General features: G+C 45.4%; 2 long non-coding RNA genes across 3 annotated transcripts; both read left to right on the top strand.

Moving 5' to 3' along the window:
- Window positions 1-457: 457 nt before the first annotated feature.
- On the top strand, window positions 458-11,641 carry LOC123329402. 2 transcript variants are annotated; one of them, XR_006544790.2, is made up of 4 exons: window positions 458-560; window positions 6,426-6,496; window positions 6,718-7,002; window positions 11,586-11,641. It is a non-coding gene; the product is annotated as an uncharacterized LOC123329402 (long non-coding RNA). The 2 variants fall into 2 exon arrangements; XR_006544789.2 differs by having other exon boundaries at window positions 6,426-7,002.
- A 276-nt stretch (window positions 11,642-11,917) lies between these two features.
- LOC123329401 lies at window positions 11,918-16,247 on the top strand. The gene is made up of 2 exons (XR_006544788.2): window positions 11,918-11,967; window positions 15,912-16,247. It is a non-coding gene; the product is annotated as an uncharacterized LOC123329401 (long non-coding RNA).
- The last annotated feature ends 456 nt before the right edge of the window (window positions 16,248-16,703 follow it).

Below are 16,703 nucleotides of genomic sequence, written 5' to 3'. Positions count from 1 at the left end.
TTGTCCCCCTTGAAACACCCTTACGTTCAAGCACCCTTAGAATCTGCTTTCGTGTGTACACCTGAGCTTCAGGAGGGAAGTAATGGCTCCGTGTACCCCACGTCTTCAAATCGTAAGGCAACCCATCAGGGTCTCTAGTCATATTTTGTTATACTGACTGTGCTACAAAACGATTAATATTATTGCTACTAATAAAACAAATGATCCTAGGATAAGGCAGGATTTTGTATGATCTTAGAGCTTTCTCTTTCCTGAGAAGCAAGGAAGGTCCAAGGGACCCTTACCTGTAGGCATTATCAAGGGAGGGTAATTTGGGGAGAACCTATAGGACAGAGAGTAGGGTGGGGCTGGAGTCAGGAAACACTGAAGAAAGACCAGCTTCCTGCGGGCGGGGGCGGAGGCGGAGGCGGGGGCGGGGGCGGGGGCATCACGTGACGGTGACCACGAAGATGAGAATCAGGAAAGGCTCTGGGGCGGGGCAAGGAGGAGGTTGGTGGTAGCCTGAACAAGAGCTGATGGAACAAGCAGGACGGTCGGGGCGGCTTGAGGCCTTCCTATGGGTAAACCTGTGTTTTTCTCCTCCTTGTGCCATTGGGACTGAGCACAGGTGGGGTTAATGCTGGTCACAGACGATTAGGACCACTGGGTGACGACATGGAAGCAATCTCTCCCTTTCTCTGAACACCATGTGAGCACCACCATTTTTCTATCTCTCTGGATCACTTTCAATATTAGATTTGGTGGATGTTTGCCTGCAGGTTTTAATTTCCCTCCTTTCCTAAACTGTAAGCTTCATGAAAATACAATCTTTTATTTACCCTAAGGGCCCAGTGCAGTCTTGTCCCTGTGTTCAATAGCATCTGTTTAATGAATGAATGACATAGAGTAAATGAATGAATGAAAGGTCAATGATATTTCTTTATCTGATAGGCTTTTGTTTTAAGTATTTTTCTTTATGTGGACCATTTTTAAAATCTTTATTGAGTTTGTCACAATGTTGCTTTGGTTTTATGTTTTTGGTTTTCTGGCTGTCGAGGCATGTGGGATATTAATTGTCTAACCTGGGATCGGACCCATACTCCCTGCCGTAGAAGGTGAAGTCTTAACCGGGGACCACCAGGAAAGTCCCTGATAGGCTTTTGTTTTTACTAAATATACTGTATTGAATGTATTTTTAAATCAACATGAATGTATGTAGGGAGTTAAAAGGACATTCTGCATATTGAATATCAAGAACAAGCTCTGCAAATGGATTTCTTAAGAAATGGACTTTTTATGGTGGTAGCCTGAGAAAGGTTGGAAAAGGAAGCCCAGAAAAGGAAAACTTTTTTTCCACCTCTAGTTCTCATTTATTCATTAATTACCCCAAATTTCTGTTTAAATGCTATTAATGTGTCTCCTAAAATTATCTAGTGATTGACATAATAAGGTAACATATCAGACCTCATGCTGCCAAACCAGCAAACGAGCTTCTTTCACACTTCACAGCTAATTTCAGAGGTGAGACTAAGTACCCAGGCCTGTGAATGTGTGAGATTTTAAAATTACCCCCATTCTCAAACAGCATTCACCCAGTAGTTCACACAGAATCCACGTGGATATGGGCTTAGATGGCATATCTTGTATCCATGTGGCATGGTCTTCCCAAGACCTGATGAGCTACTCTTTCTGTTTGTTCTTGGACATCCAAGCCCTTACTATTTCACCTTGGAAAGTAAGGAATAATCCTTCCATTTGAGAAATTCCGGAGCCACTAAATCAACTAACACAACTTCTGTCCTGTGACAATAATAGAAGGAAAATGGTGCTCACTTGCAGAGTGGTTGTGAATATGGGAAGTACTCAAAAAATATTAGTTATCCTTTTTCTTTAAAACTGGAAAATTTTCTCTAGTGGTATTTTTGGTGCTGCCCTCACATACCCTGGGAAGCCCCAGCCTGTTACTAGGAGCCCCTCCCCTTGATTCCTGCATCCATCGTGCTTTTGCTTCTATTGGCCTGCACCCACAGCTCGCAGCCCTGGGGCTGCTGGAGCTCACTGCCTGCAGATATAGACCTGAGAATTGCATCTCCCTTCGGTGGGTTTTAGCCCAAGACTGACTGATGTAAGACATCGAAGCCAGCTCCTTTAGTTGAGTTGGGACAAGCTCTGGAGCATCCCTCATACTCCAGTTTCCTGCAAGATCAGGTTGAAGACTTGACCTGACTTGCACCCCTCTTGTCTTCTTTCCTCTTGCTCTTCTGTTTTCCTGGTTCTTTTACCAGTTTCTCCTGGGAACATGTTCTTGCAAGTTATCTGCATGGGAATCCTCCTGTCAGTGTCTGCTTCTGGGGAAACCAATCTAAGTTGATTTCATCAGATGGAAGATGCATTTAACAAAACAAAAGGGTTGGTCATTAAATAGCCTCTCCCTGGATGCGATGAGGCCAGGGATGCTGCTGCCAAGGGCTGAGTGGTAGCCATGTGGACCTGAGCAAGAAGAGTGCCAGAGGAATAGAGGCGAGGGGATGGGCGCAGAAAGGAACACATTGTACAATCCACAGAATCAGAGGACTGCAGGCGAAGGCAGAAGGGAAAGGGCAGGTAGGATCCAAGGATCGCTGCACAGCCAGGGCTCGAGAGACTGGATGGATGGTGAGCTTTGGGAAGCAAGTAGCAGGAGATGGAGAGGAAGGCGAGCTCAGGTGTGAGTCTGTCACGCTTGTGGGACATCCAGGTGGAAATCCTTGTCACGGACACAGAGCAGGGAAGTTCCAGGCAGAGGCAGTGTGTGAAGCTCAGGGTGCTAAGTATATGTATCTGGGCTACGGAACTGTTAAAGCAGCAAATATAAAAATCCAAGGGAAAGGAAACACAAGAACAGCAACATAAGACAAAAACTAGTCCTAACCAAAATAGAACTCTGAATCCCACGAACTAAATGTCCTTCCCAGTAATTTCTGATCCCCTCTGCTCCACTCATTAATTCAAAGTATCTTTCCCTAGTTCATCTGATGGTCTCTTTAACCTTAACATTATTTTCATTGTTTGTATCTGCCTGGTGTTGTTGTTGTTCAGTCTATACATCGTGGTGGACTCTTTGTGACCCCATGGGCTGCAGCACGCCAGGCTTCCCTGTCCTTCACGATCTCCCAGAGTTTGCTCAGACTCATGTCCACTGAGTCCGTGATGCCATCCAACCATCTCATCCTCTCATCCCCTTCTTCTCCTGCTCCTCAGACTTTCCCAGCATCAGGGTCTTTTCCAATGAGTCAGCTCTTTGCAACAGATGGCCAAAGTATTTAAGCTTCGGTTTCAGCATCAGTTCTTCCAATGAATATTCAGGGTTGATCTCCTTGCAGTCCAAGGGACTCTCAAGAGTCTTTTCTAACACCACAGTTCAAAACCATCAATTCTGGTACATACATTTTCCTTATTGCCATTTCACCTCTATGAACCTCATTTCTCACATCTCCAAAATTAGGGGGCTATGTTATAGGGCCATTATGAGGATCCGTGGAATCCATTTTTTGAGTTGACTAACATATCCACATGATACAAGCCCAGAAAATGTCACTGGCTCATCTTCCCATCCACTGGTGCACTTGCTGTCACATGCTCACACACATACGACGCTTTGCAATGAAAAAATATATACAGGACTTTTAGGGAAAAAACAAACAAACAAACAAACAAAAATGAGGGTTATAACCATGATTCAAGTCTGAAAATTTAATTTAATCAAGCTGGTTTTCACCCCAAATGACTTTGCTGATGAAATATGGGATTGGCAAAGGATCAGGTGGCTGGAGGAAGTAAAAGGGATTTCAGAAGATAGATCACCCCTCAGAAAGGGACACTGAAATACAATTAGACTGTGAGGTTTTGTAAAAGATGCTGAAAAGAAGGAGGAGGGCCAGGAAGAAGCCACATATCACTTTTTTTATAATTTTTAAATAGAAGGTCAAGACATTTTTTCCACTTTCTGTGCATATGAGACCATTTGTGTGGTCATTCTTTTAGGACAAGTTGACAATTACAACATTTTTTTTTAGTTCCACTCTCTCCCTCTCTCTTTCCCTCCCATGTTTGTTGAAAGGAATAGTTCCCTGGCCTACATGTGGAAATCACATGGTGGGGTTGGGGCACCCTATTTATCTTTGCATCCTTGGTGCTTAGAAAGTGCCTGGTAAATAGACATTTTGAGTCAATAAATGTCTGTTGAATGGTTGGATGATTGATTGAATGAATGAATGAATAGACAATAGCATTCATTATCCTCCAGAAGATTACAATACGTTGCATAGAAAAAAGCGTATCCTTGGAGAGAAAGTTAGACAGCCCAGGCAGATCGAGGACACAGGTTTTAGAAGAGCAGTCTGTACTTCATGTGGGAATGATGATGAGGTGGGTCGTTAGTCTGCCAGGGCTTCAAATACTGTGCTAAATACGACATCTGCATTTTATATTTATTCCGGGGTGTGTTTTGCTTCCTAGACAATGCTGGCAATATCTGGAAAATTCTTAATATTAAATTTGAACTCCAGCATGTTTGAGCTGGAAAGCCCTGCATTTCTTGGAGATGTTGCGAATAGTCTCAGAAAGCACTTTCATCAAAGTGAATAACTTTGCAATTGAAGGGAATTTAGAGAGCTATTCACTGATCCTCTGTATGAAAGGTGAGGAAACTGAATCCCAGAAAGAGGAAATGATTTGTTCAAGACCTGAGTATATAGTCCTATACATGCGATCTTGACTTAGTTTTGAAGCCTCAGCTAGAGGCTGGTTAATTCTGTGTCCTGAGCAATGAGTGGGTTAAGTCCATACCCGCAGCCATCTTTCTTACAGGCATCCCACACTCTCCATCACAATATCCACCCTAATCGCCCCAAGGTCTGGTCCAACAATCAGGGACAGCCCCGATGCCCAAGAGCCCACTGAAATTATTCAAATGAGCCAGTCCTAACCACGTTCCCCCTGCCTCACCTGTACTTTCCCGAGGAACTTACAGTCAGGGTTCTTGCCTTCAGATCCCTCCGTCTCTCTTTCTGGTGACTGACTCCACCCTACAAGGATAATGCATTTATTATTATTGCAATAACGGAGGTGTTGCATCTAGATGGGGAACTCATAGGAAGCAGAGGGGAGCAGCAGGGAAAGCTACATAAAGGAGGGTGCATGTCATCCGGGACAAAGGACTGACAAGAAAGAGAAAACGAGACAGGAAAGAAACCCTCCGTGTGGGGGTAGGTTATGTGCTCCACATTACAAATTCAAGTCAAGCCCCAGCAACTTTGCAACTGCAGACGTTTTCTTCCCTTTCTTTCCAGGAAGAAAAATAGCCCTTCTATTTTCATCTTTGGAATCGCCATTTGTCATTCTCAAGGTGCCTCGGTGCCTTTGTCTCTGGCGTCAGCTGGCAGCAGTGTTGCTAAAAATAGCTGGCAGAGGGAACCGCTCTACACACTGAACATTAAAAATAGAAAGGGAAGCACTGGTGTGAATAATGCATGAGAGAGAATCCCGCTTGCGCTGGCCTCCAGGGTCTCCAGGGGACTGGTTGCTGGGCAGGGCACCACCGGGCAGGGGGGATCAAGGCATTTGTTTTGCTCCTGCTTCAGAGAACAGGCTGCCTGCAAATTACAGGTCGCCCCTCGGGCTGCCTGGGGGCAGGGAGGGATGAAAAGAGATGAAGGCTCAGACCAGCATTCTGGAATGCAAATCTGGTGTCTGATTGGTAAGCACAAATTTAAATGCCATCCACAGCCAGGACAAAGGAGGACAGGGATCTGTGAGTGGCAGAGAGGGCATGCCCTATCTAAAGCCATGGAGTTCCTTTTAAAAATACACTGCTAGGGACTTCCCTGGTGGTCCAGTTGTTAAGACTCTGCGCTCCCAGTGAAGGGGGCCTGGGTTTGATCCCTGGTGAGGAAACTAGATTTCACATGCCACAATTAAGATCCAGTGCAGACAAATACATTGGGGGGAAAAAAAAAATATATATATATATATATATATATATATATACTGCCAGCCAACCAGAATTGGTCTGCAAGGGGAGTTTGTTTCTGAAATCCCCAGATTAGAATTTCTGCAAAAATCTAACAGCTGCTCAAAGTCAAGACCCTATTGCATCAGCCAGAGGGGAGCTCTCCCCACCTCCAAGAACATGGTAAATTCCTCATCAATATTGATGAATAACCAAATACTCTTAGAACCATACACAAAACCTCCCTTTCCTCCCTTTACACTGACTCATTTGCCACCACCAGACACTGGTTTTATTTCTGGCAGTCCCAGGCTGTCGGCACGGAAATAACTCAGCGATTGGTCAGTCCAGGGCAGGGTGCTGAAGTCCAGAGACGGGAAGAGGGTATCTCAGGTCAGGGTAGGCTGACTTGCCCCCTCACTGCTTCTGATCTGCCTTCCCCACCATCTTCTTGCAGGGTCTTCGGGGTCTTCAGATCCTTCTGCAATAAGAATTTTGTTCCCAAATGCCAAACAAGCCTTGGTGCAGGTAGAATTCTTCGTGTCTGACCCAGCATATACCTCGGAATGGGGAGCAGGCCCTTTGTGGCCCTGAGCTGTGGGACAAGAGCAATCTGTGGGCACCCGGGGCAAAGGGTCTCTGTTGCATTGGTCCAGGAAGCTGGGTTTTGATTTGATCCAATGGAGTCTCCCTAGCTTTCCTAAAGAAAGGTCCCTCTGCTATTAGAGAGATTGCCTCTCCTTTCTCAGGGCAGGACCCTCATTCTCAAATCAGCATCCTCACCAAATGGCGAAGATCACAACGTTGGAACCAGCTTGGGCTCAGATCCGGTCTGCTCTTGATTGTCTGGTGTATCTAATATCTCTGGGCTCCTGTTTCCTGCTCCTAAAGTGGAACCAACAACACTGCTTGACCAGGGCTGTTAGAAGGCCAAGACCACGAATGAGAAATGTTGACCACACTGACCACACACAACTGGCGCTGTGCAGCCGGGAGTGCCTCCCTTCTCAGAGCTCTGCCTTCCCCTCTGCAAGGTAAGCCTCCCTGACTCTCAACCCAAGTCTGTGACATACTGTCTCAGTGGCCCTGGGTACTGGGCATCCATTCACTTGTAAATGAAGACGGTCAAACCTCCCTTGGGAGTTGTGGAGGTCAGTGAGATAGCCAGATCAAGGACAGTTGTGGTTTCACTGATCCTTCAAGCCTCCAGGATGGGAAAACTTCTCCTTGTAGGGGATAGAGGACCAGCATGGAATATGCTAAAGTTGGTGGCAAGTCATCTTTTATTGTCCTGTCCTTTCCCCATTGTTCACTTATTCAGGTATTCTTTTACTCACTCACTCATTCTTGGATTTATTTATTAATTCATTTGTCAAAGCCCGAAACTGATAGTCTAGGCTGGTCCTCTGTAGCTCAGTGTATCACCAGAGCAGAATGGGACACGCTCCTGACTTTGATGGGGACCCCTAGGAAGTAAGGCCACACTGACAAGTGTCCATCAAGAACCCTGAAGATTCCATGGGCTTCCCCTGTCCTTTTCCTGTTTAGATTCCGCCGCCACCCCCACCATCCAGTAAAGTGACTGCGATAGACGTACTACTGCTTGCAAAGACATGTGTACATGCTTGCTCAGTCGTGTCCGGCTCTTTGGAACTCTATGGGCTGTAACCCACCAGGCTCCTCTGTCCATGGGATTCTCCAGGCAAGAATACTGGAGTGGGATGCCATGCCCTCCTCCAGGGTATCTTCCTGACCCAGGGATAGAACCCTGGTCTCCTGCATTGCAGGCAGAGTTTTTTTTTTTGTTTGTTTGTTTTTTACTGCTGAGCCACCAGGGGAAATCCGCTTGCAAAGATGACCGTGACCTGATCCTTGGAATATGTGGATGTCACCTTCTATAGCAAGAGGGGCTCTGTGGGTGAGATTAAGTTAAGCATCTCGATAGGGAGACAACCCTGAATAACTGGGGTGGGCCTTCAGTGTAAGGACAAGAATGCTTATCAGAAGTCAGAGAAGGACAAGGCGACATTGGAAGGCAGAGGTTGGAACCGATTGGAGCCATATGGCCAGGGAACGCTGGTAGCCTGAGAAACATGGAAACATGTTTGTGTTGACTGAAAAATATAGTCACAACCTGAAAGCAGAGAGTTATTTTATTTGGTGGGAATATTTAGGACTTCGAGCCGGGGAGACAGCATCTCAGTAGCTCCGAGAAAATTGCTCCAAGGAGACAGGGAGGGAAGTCAGGCTGTATACAAGTTTGCAACAAAAGGAGCAGGCAGTCTGAACATCAAAGAGCAGGTAACAGGTTAAGGAATTTAGCATTCTGTGTATGGGAAGCTGCAAGCCTCTGGGCTCACTGCACTCATCCCCTTCACATGCACTTCAGCTCTCTGGGGCCAATCCTCTTTCCTTGTCCACCTTAAGGAGTGGCAGGTGGCTGCTTCCTGCATGCTTCCTGCTTCTCAGTGATCACCATGGGGTTGGTGGGTGGTAACATCCACTGGATCTCAGTTTGGGGAGTCTTCACATTTGGAGGCCAGAAATTGCAGATGGCTGTGATTTCTTGTTTATTGGTGTGGCAGGAGATATTTTCATTTCACATTTGAAAACAGAGAGAGAACCAAACACCCCTTCCTTATTCATACTGCACCTTAGAAGACAAATTAACTGGATTCAGATACAGTGAGAAGAGACTCAATGAATCAGCCCCATAGGATTGGAGCAAATAGAACTGCCTGGAGCTACCTAGGCAGGGACCCGATGGAAATAAATGACACAGCTGATCTCGGATGGACTTGGCCTGCAACAGCTTGGAGAGGGGCTTTGGTTCCCAGCCACAGTCTGGGGCTGAGTCGAGGCTGTGAGAGCACAAGGTCCTAGCCACTAGACCAGCCGTCAGTGACAAGGGCCCTGACCCTTCGGCTTTGCAGAAAAGAATTTCCACAAAGACAGAGAGTAATAAAGCAAGCAGAGTATTTATTAAGAGGAAAAAGAGTACAGTGGAAATACACACAGGTGGACTGGGGAGAGAGAGAGTCACTGAGTCTTGCCCTCATGGCAGTTTGAATTACTTCTATGGGACATTTCTTCCCGGTTCCCTTTGGTCAATCCTTTCGAATTGCCTGGTTCACAGTCCATGTTTGGTATATCTCAGGATCCTCCAACGTGTGCGCACGCATGCATCTCTTAGCCGAGATGGATTCTACCGCAAAGGCCTGTGGGTAGCCTGGCGTCAGTTAGCGTCACTCCCCTTTGACCTCCAGGGAGCTTTTCTGTGCATGTGGGGTCGGGGAGGTCTCCTGAGTTCAGGAATGAGAAGTCTGTGGTCTGCGCAGGGCCCAGCCCCCTTCCTTAATCGTCCTGCTAGTCTCATCTTGGAGTTTTGCTTCACAGCGAATGAATCTCCAATCATTTTACCCTGATGGGCCCCATCTACCGCCTGCCTCACAATGACTGCTGCTGCTGCTAAGTCGCTTCAGTCGTGTCCGACTCTGTGCAACCCCATAGACGGCAGCCCACCAGGCTCCCCCGTCCCTGGGATTCTCCAGGCAAGAACACTGGAGTGGGTTGCCATTTCCTTCTCCAATGCATGAAAGTGAAAGTGAAGTCGCTCAGTCGTGTCCGACTCTTAGCGACCCCATGGACTGCAGCCCACCAGGCTCTTCCGTCCATGGGATTTTCCAGGCAAGAGTACTGGAGTGGGGTGCCATTGCCTTCTCTGTCACAATGACTAAACAAAAACAATACAGAAGAAAAAAATACACTCACGAAACAAACACAGCATGCAGAATCAAAGATCTCGATCTATGAGAAAACATAACGCAGAAAAAGGAAGGGAATGTGTCATCAGGGTTTCATGCTATAGAATGACTTGATAAGAATATGAATTTAAAATGTAAAAGTTCAAACAAAAAATAATAAAACAACAGCAGGAGATGAACAAAGAAAATTTGGACATAGGGTCCCAGTAGGAAACAGAAGCTCACTGATGGGATTTTGAAGATAATTTAATCTGGGGTCCAATTACAGGGAGAGGGATGGCACTCAAGCGCTGGTGACAGTAGGGAGCTGTGCCCAGCCCCAGGCCCGCAAGGGCAGGGGAAGAGCCGGTGTCATCAGGAGCGTGAAAGGAGGGCCCCACCCGCTGCAGAGGACGCTGAGAAAGATGGATTGTGAGCTGGGTGCTGGCTGCATTGAATGAAATTGAGGTTTTACAGCTGAGCGTGAAGAGGAGGATGTGAACTGGGTAAACACAATAATCTCTGCCACAAATAGACAACCTTTCTTCACTCTGCAAGTGCTGAGCACATTGTGAAGGATGAGAGGAAGGAGAAGAAAAGAAAGACGAAAGTGATGTAGATGCCAATATTCAAAGATTTACAGTCTGATATGGAGACAAATATGTAATCGATGGGTTTCTTAGGGTCTCTGCTGCCCTCATTAAAGTGTGTCTAAGAATTGATGTACACACAGTATTGTATTTACAACAGATAACCAACAAAGACCTGCTGTAGAGCACAGGGAACTCTGCTCAGTATTCTGTAATAACCTAAAGGGGGAAAGAATTTGAAAAAGAATAGATATATGTATATATAGATATAGATGTATGTATATCTATATATAGATATATGTAGATGTAGATATATATGTATATATAGATATATGTGTGTGTATATATACATATATATAGAAAAGACTGAATCATTTTACTGTACACCTGAAACTAACACAGCATTGTAAATCAACTATGCTCCAATATAAAATAAAAGTTTAGGAGGAAAATTATTTTGAGGTTAGTAAGCTCCAAAATCACTGCAGATGGTGATTGCAGCCATGAAATTAAAAGACACTTACTCCTTGGAAGGAAAGTTATGACCAACCTAGATAGCGTATTCAAAAGAAGAGACATTATTTTGCCAACAAAGGTCCGTCTAGTCAAGGCTATGGTTTTTCCTGTGGTCATGTATGGATGTGAGAGTTGGACTGTGAAGAAAGCTGAGCACCGAGGAATTGATGCTTTTGAACTGTGGTGTTGGAGAAGACTCTTGAGAGTCCCTTGGACTGCAAGGAGATCCAACCAGTCCATTCTGAAGGAGATCAGTCCCGGGTGTTCTTTGGAAAGATTGATACTAAAGCTGAAACTCTAGTACTTTGGCCACCTCATGCGAAGAGTTGACTCATTGGAAAAGACTCTGATGCTGGGACGGATTGGGGGCAGGAGGAAAAGGGGATGACAGAGGATGAGATGGCTGGATAGCATCACCGACTCGATGGACATGAGTTTGAGTGAACTCCGGGAGTTGGTGATGGACAGGGAGGCCTGGCATGCTGTGATTCATGGGGTTGCAAAGAGTCGGACACAACAGAGTGACTGAACTGAACTGAACTGAAGCATAAAGAAAATGAATGATTGATAACTGGATATATATCATGTTGTCTTGAAACCAAATGTTGAATCCTTTTTTAAATCAGGATAGGATGCAATTTAGCAGGTATTTTTCAAATGTTTTTATAGCTGTTCTAGTCAATCATGTTATATGTTTTTGCCTTTTCATACTGTTCATGGGGTTCTCAAAGCAAGAATACTGAAGTGGTTTGCCCTTCCCTTTTCCAGGGATTTTGATGCTTTTGAACTGTGGTGTTGGAGAAGACTCTTGAAAGTCCCTTGGACTGCAAGGAGATCAAACTAGTCAATGCTAAAAGAAATCAATCCTGAATAGTCATTGGAAGGACTGATGCTGAAACTCCAATACTTTGGCCACATGATGCGAAGAACTGACTCATTGGAAAAGACCCTGATGCTGGGAAAGATTGAAGGCAGGAGAAGGGGACAACAGAGGATGAGATGGTTGGATGGCACCACCGACTCGATGGACATGAGTTTGAGCAAGCTCTGGGAGTTGGTGATGGACAAGGAAGCCTGGCATGCTGCAGTCCGTGGAGTTGCAAAGAGTCAAACACAGCTGAGTGACTGAACTGAACTGAGTCAATCACGTGTAAGTACATCCTATTAAACCCAAACTGATTTAAGTTTTTTTTTTTTTTTTTAAAAGCATGTCTAAGAACACAGGGCTTGACAAAGAGGGCCGTTGTCTGCTGAGCCTGGGGTTTGGTGGACACACATGTCTTGAGGGGAGCGGCCTTGTAAACATGGAGATTTTCTCCAGGAAGCCTGGAGTGGTAGAGGGAATAATAAAGAAGGGGAGAGAAGGTGGGTCATGTCTGGGCAGCAGCAGGTCTAGAGTTTGGCAGGAATAGAGGAGGGGAGATAGGATAGCAGAGATGGGCCTGAGATGCCCATGAAGGGCTTGTAGGCTGCACTTCCGTTAAAGTCTCTAATAGACGGAAGGGGCCAGCGGAGCCGAGGCACCGCGGGCAGCCACTGTCACCTCCTGACCAGCAGGCAGCCTCCTCTCCAGAAATAGCACCAGGATTCCCTTTTAGGAAACACCTCTCGTTCCACTCAAGTGGGTTAGGAGCCATGGCCCCCTACCTATCCCGTGGCTCACTGGGAGTCGCAAGGTCCAGGCCTGTTCGGCCAATATAGTCGTCTTTACCCTGGTCACAGGGATGTGAGCTAAGTCAGTCCAACAGAATTCATTCTTCCAGCTTTACTGGGACTCAGTGTGTTGAGGCGGTGGGGGATGATCTCTGCGGGGGTCGCCAGGCTGGGGGGAATAGAAGCCTAGCCAAGCTCAAGTGAAAGTCATCTCGGAAAAAAGCTGAGGCGAGAGGAAGGAGGAGCCAGTGCTTGTTAACTCCTTGTGAGCCCTGGGCGCGGCTGGACCGGGATCCCTGAACTTGGCAGCCTTATGAACCCAGGACCCCTGAACTTGGCAGCCTTATGAACCCAGGACCCCTGAACTTGACAGCCTCATGAACCCAGGACTCCTGAACTTGGCAGCCTTATGAACCCAGGACTCCTGAACTTGGCAGCCTCATGAATCCATAAAGCATTCTCTGCTTAAGACAGTTGAGGTGCAGTCTCTGAGCTTGCCATAAGAGTTTTGATCGATACGGTTGTTGTGTAGAACAAACCTTGTAGAGAAAAAAAAAAAAGAACAAAAGCAATCTATGCATCAGAGAGCAGTATTAGGGACTTGCTGGTGGTCCAGTGGTTGAGAACCCACCCTGCTATGCAGGGGATGCAGGTTCAATCCCTGGTTGAGGAACTAAGATCCTACAACGACTGAGCTCGTGCACTTTGGATCATGCACACCACATCTAGAGAGCCTGCACGCCGCAAGGAAAGATTCTCTATGTGATGTGATGAAGACCCTGCATGCCGCAAGACACAACGCAGTCAAATAAAGAAAGAAATTAAAAAAAAAAAAAGAGAGAGAGAGAAAGCACTATTAGCAAGCACTGGGAAGTAGGGTGTTCACACCAGTGTACTTGCTTTGCCTTGTTTTAGCATCAAGATTCCTGCCTCCCAGGATCCCCTCTGTCCCTGACAAATCCAGGTGGTTAGTTCCCATCAGGTGGTACACTATCCATATTCACTGTGAAAAAGGGACCTACTTTCAAATATCTGAAGGATTCTCACATGGAAGAGAAGAATAAATAGTTCCGTGTGGCTTCAAAGAGTGGAGACAGAATAACTTGGTAGAGGTGAGAAGAGTAAAAGGCAGATTGCAGATTCTTTACCATCTGAATTACCAGGGAAGCCCATTATAAAGACCACTTTTTTAAAATATTCAGATGGTCCTAGGGTGGAATGAGCTTGCCTTGGAAGGGGAATCCAGTGGAGTGGTCATGTCTGGCCCTCCATAGGTCAAGCTGAGTGTGAACCTTGGCTCTGACCCTCAACCACTGCGTGGTTTGGGGCAAGTTGGTTAATCTCTAAATCTGCTTCTGCAAATTGGTGGTAACAATAGTATCTTTCCAGGTGGCTCCTCAGGTGGTGCAGTGGTAAAGAATCTGCCTGCCAATGCAGGAGACTCAAGAGATGAGGGTTCAATCCCTGGATCAGGCAGATCCCCTGAAGGAGGAAATGGCAACCTATTCCAGTATTCTTGCCTGGAAAATTGCATAGACAGAGGAGCCCGGTGGGCTACAGTCCATGTGGCAAAGGGTCAGACCCCACTGAGCACGGCACAGATTCTACTAGCATCCACTTCACTGGGCTGTTGCAAGGAGTCAGTGGATTGAAGCCAAATGAGTCCCAGCAAGTTCTAGTTTTAAATACTGAGAGGTTAGGAGGTCTCTAATCATTAACAAAGTCTGGACCACCCCCCTTAGTGGAGTGACCCAGGGCGAGTCAAGGACAACAGATGCCTGCAAATGAGAGGGTCTTTTAAGACTTTCTTGAAATTTTCTTTCTAGGCAGAAATTTTGTTTTGATTTGATTTTTGTAAAAGATGTTGCTGATATGGCCACTTCAGAGATGGATGCTTGTGATAATTTTTGACAGACTTTCCTTGAAAAGCTCTTGAGGGCTTCCTTAAAATACATTTTGCTGAGATTGAAAATGAGTAGCATCTATCTGCTCCCAGCTGTCTGGACCTGGGGTTGTTTCTGCCTCAGACACTCTATGAAATGACTGTTGCGGGGACAAAGTGTGTCACTTACTGGCCGTGGCTCTGGAGGAGGAGGCTCGGGTCAGGGAGCTGCTCCTCAGCAGGCAATGGGGGCGTCCAGCTCCCTCACCTCCCACAGGAAGCAGCTCCTGGGTGGGGGTTGGAGGCAGTTCAGTTATCATAGTGTTTCAGGCCAACACCATGGCTGAGAAGATAAAGAACCACCCTTAATTTCTTTTCAAAGTTTGGTATTTTAAAAAATTAGGTGTCACTTTCATACAGAAATGTGAGCACACCATTAATGTCCATCCCTGTGTGACCACTGCTAAGGTCAAGATGTAGACATTTTCATCACCTCGGAGGTCCCCTCATCCTCTTCCCCAGACCTTACATCCATCCACCAGTTGTTGTTTTTAGTTGCTAAGTTGTGTTCTAGTCTTTGTGACCCCATGGACTGTAGCCCGCCAGGCTCCTCTGTCCATGGGATTTTCCCAGGCAAGAATACAGGAGTCAGTTGACATTTGCTTCTCCAGGGGATCTTCCCGACCCAGGGATTGAACCCACATCTCCTGCATTGGCAGGTGGATTCTTTGCCCAGGGAAGCCCACCCACCAGAGGTAAACACTATTCTGACCTCTGAAACCATCCATTAATTTTGCCCATCAGTGTTCCCTGTATCAGTGGATTTGTACCATGTATGGTCTTTTGCATTTGATTCTTCTAATGCACCCAAACATGTGGGATTCTCCTGTGTTTAATGCATATCTGATGTTTGCTCTTTTACATCACTGTGTAATGGCCAACTCTACATCTGGATGATCAATTTCCAAGATTAAAATCTTAACTCTTACACAAATGTAAATTTTCCATTTATTCATTCAACTCATGAATTAATGAGTGAATCAGTACAACATTAAAAACAGGTTCCAATGAGGATTTGATTTTTTGACATTTATATTCAATACCAGATAGAATTTGTTGGTATTGCTGTAAACAGGAATCATTTTAATTCCTATGAACAGGAAGCACTTGTATTGTCATCAGTTTTCCATAATCACTACCCTTTCAGAGTTGTAAAGTCACAGAGTTAATAGAAAAAAGTTATTAATATATTCCCTATACACTCAGAAAGCCTCTGGACCACAAGCAGCACTGAGCTAGAAGGTTACCCAGGGCTCTCTTTGGCTCTTTTCCAAGTCTAGGAAAATATTTCCTGACAGTAAGAACAGACTTTAATTTATTTATCCATTTGCTCGTTGATGAGCATTTGAGTTATTCGCAGTTTGGCGGTGTTATGAATAAAGCCACCAGGAGCAATTTTTGAATGTTCTTTTTTTGTGGCCATATGCATCACTTCTCTTGAGTGCACCTAGGGGAGGAATTGCTAGTTCATAGAAAAACTGCACATTTATCTTTTTCAGATACTCCCAGTTTTCTGAAGTCATTGTGCTGTTTTAAACTCTCGCCTGCCTCCCAGATGTGTCTGATAGTTCCTGTTGCTCTGCTTCCTTGACAGCCTTTGGTGATGTCAGTATTCTTCATTTGAGCCATTCATGGGTTGTACAGACACCATCAGTTTTTATCCCTTAAGTCAGGAGTTTTTCTACTTCCATGTGTATGAGAATTTTGTGGTTGAGGGGAGAATGGATCCATGTATATGCATGGCTAAGTCCCTTCACTGTTCACCTGAAATTATCGCATCATTGTTAGTTGGCTATACCCCAATTCAAAATAAAAAGTTTTTTTTTTTTTAAGAATTACCTGGGCTGTTCATTTAAAATGTAGATGCAGAGGTCCCAGCCCCTGTCCACAAGTTTCGATCTAGTAGTTCTGGGTGGAGCTTAGAAATGTGCATTATGAACAAGTACTTTATTACTACGGATGTATTATGAGAAATACTGACTGTAGTGAAGCTTTCCTGTGTAATTTATGAGTTGCTGTTATTGTTTAGCATTTTTCAGAGTTCATCCTGCTGGGAGAGAGGCTGAGAGCACAGGTTAGTTCACAGATTTTTGAACATGAAATAACAATAGCCACTACCATTTATCTCACTTTTCAAAACAATCCTCCGAAATGAAGCTCAGTTTTTCCATCTTGCAAATGGGAACACTGAGGTTTGAGGATGGGTAAGAGAGAGGTAAGGAAATTTGCCCAAGAATTCAACATAGAGAATCAAGGATTAAATCCAAGGATTGCCCTATCCCTGATCAGTA

Source organism: Bubalus bubalis, chromosome 15, assembly GCF_019923935.1.
Source record: "Bubalus bubalis isolate 160015118507 breed Murrah chromosome 15, NDDB_SH_1, whole genome shotgun sequence".
NCBI lineage: Eukaryota > Metazoa > Chordata > Mammalia > Artiodactyla > Bovidae > Bubalus > Bubalus bubalis.
The sequence above is the reverse complement of the archived record's forward strand: the minus strand, read 5'-3'. Positions and strand labels throughout refer to the sequence as shown.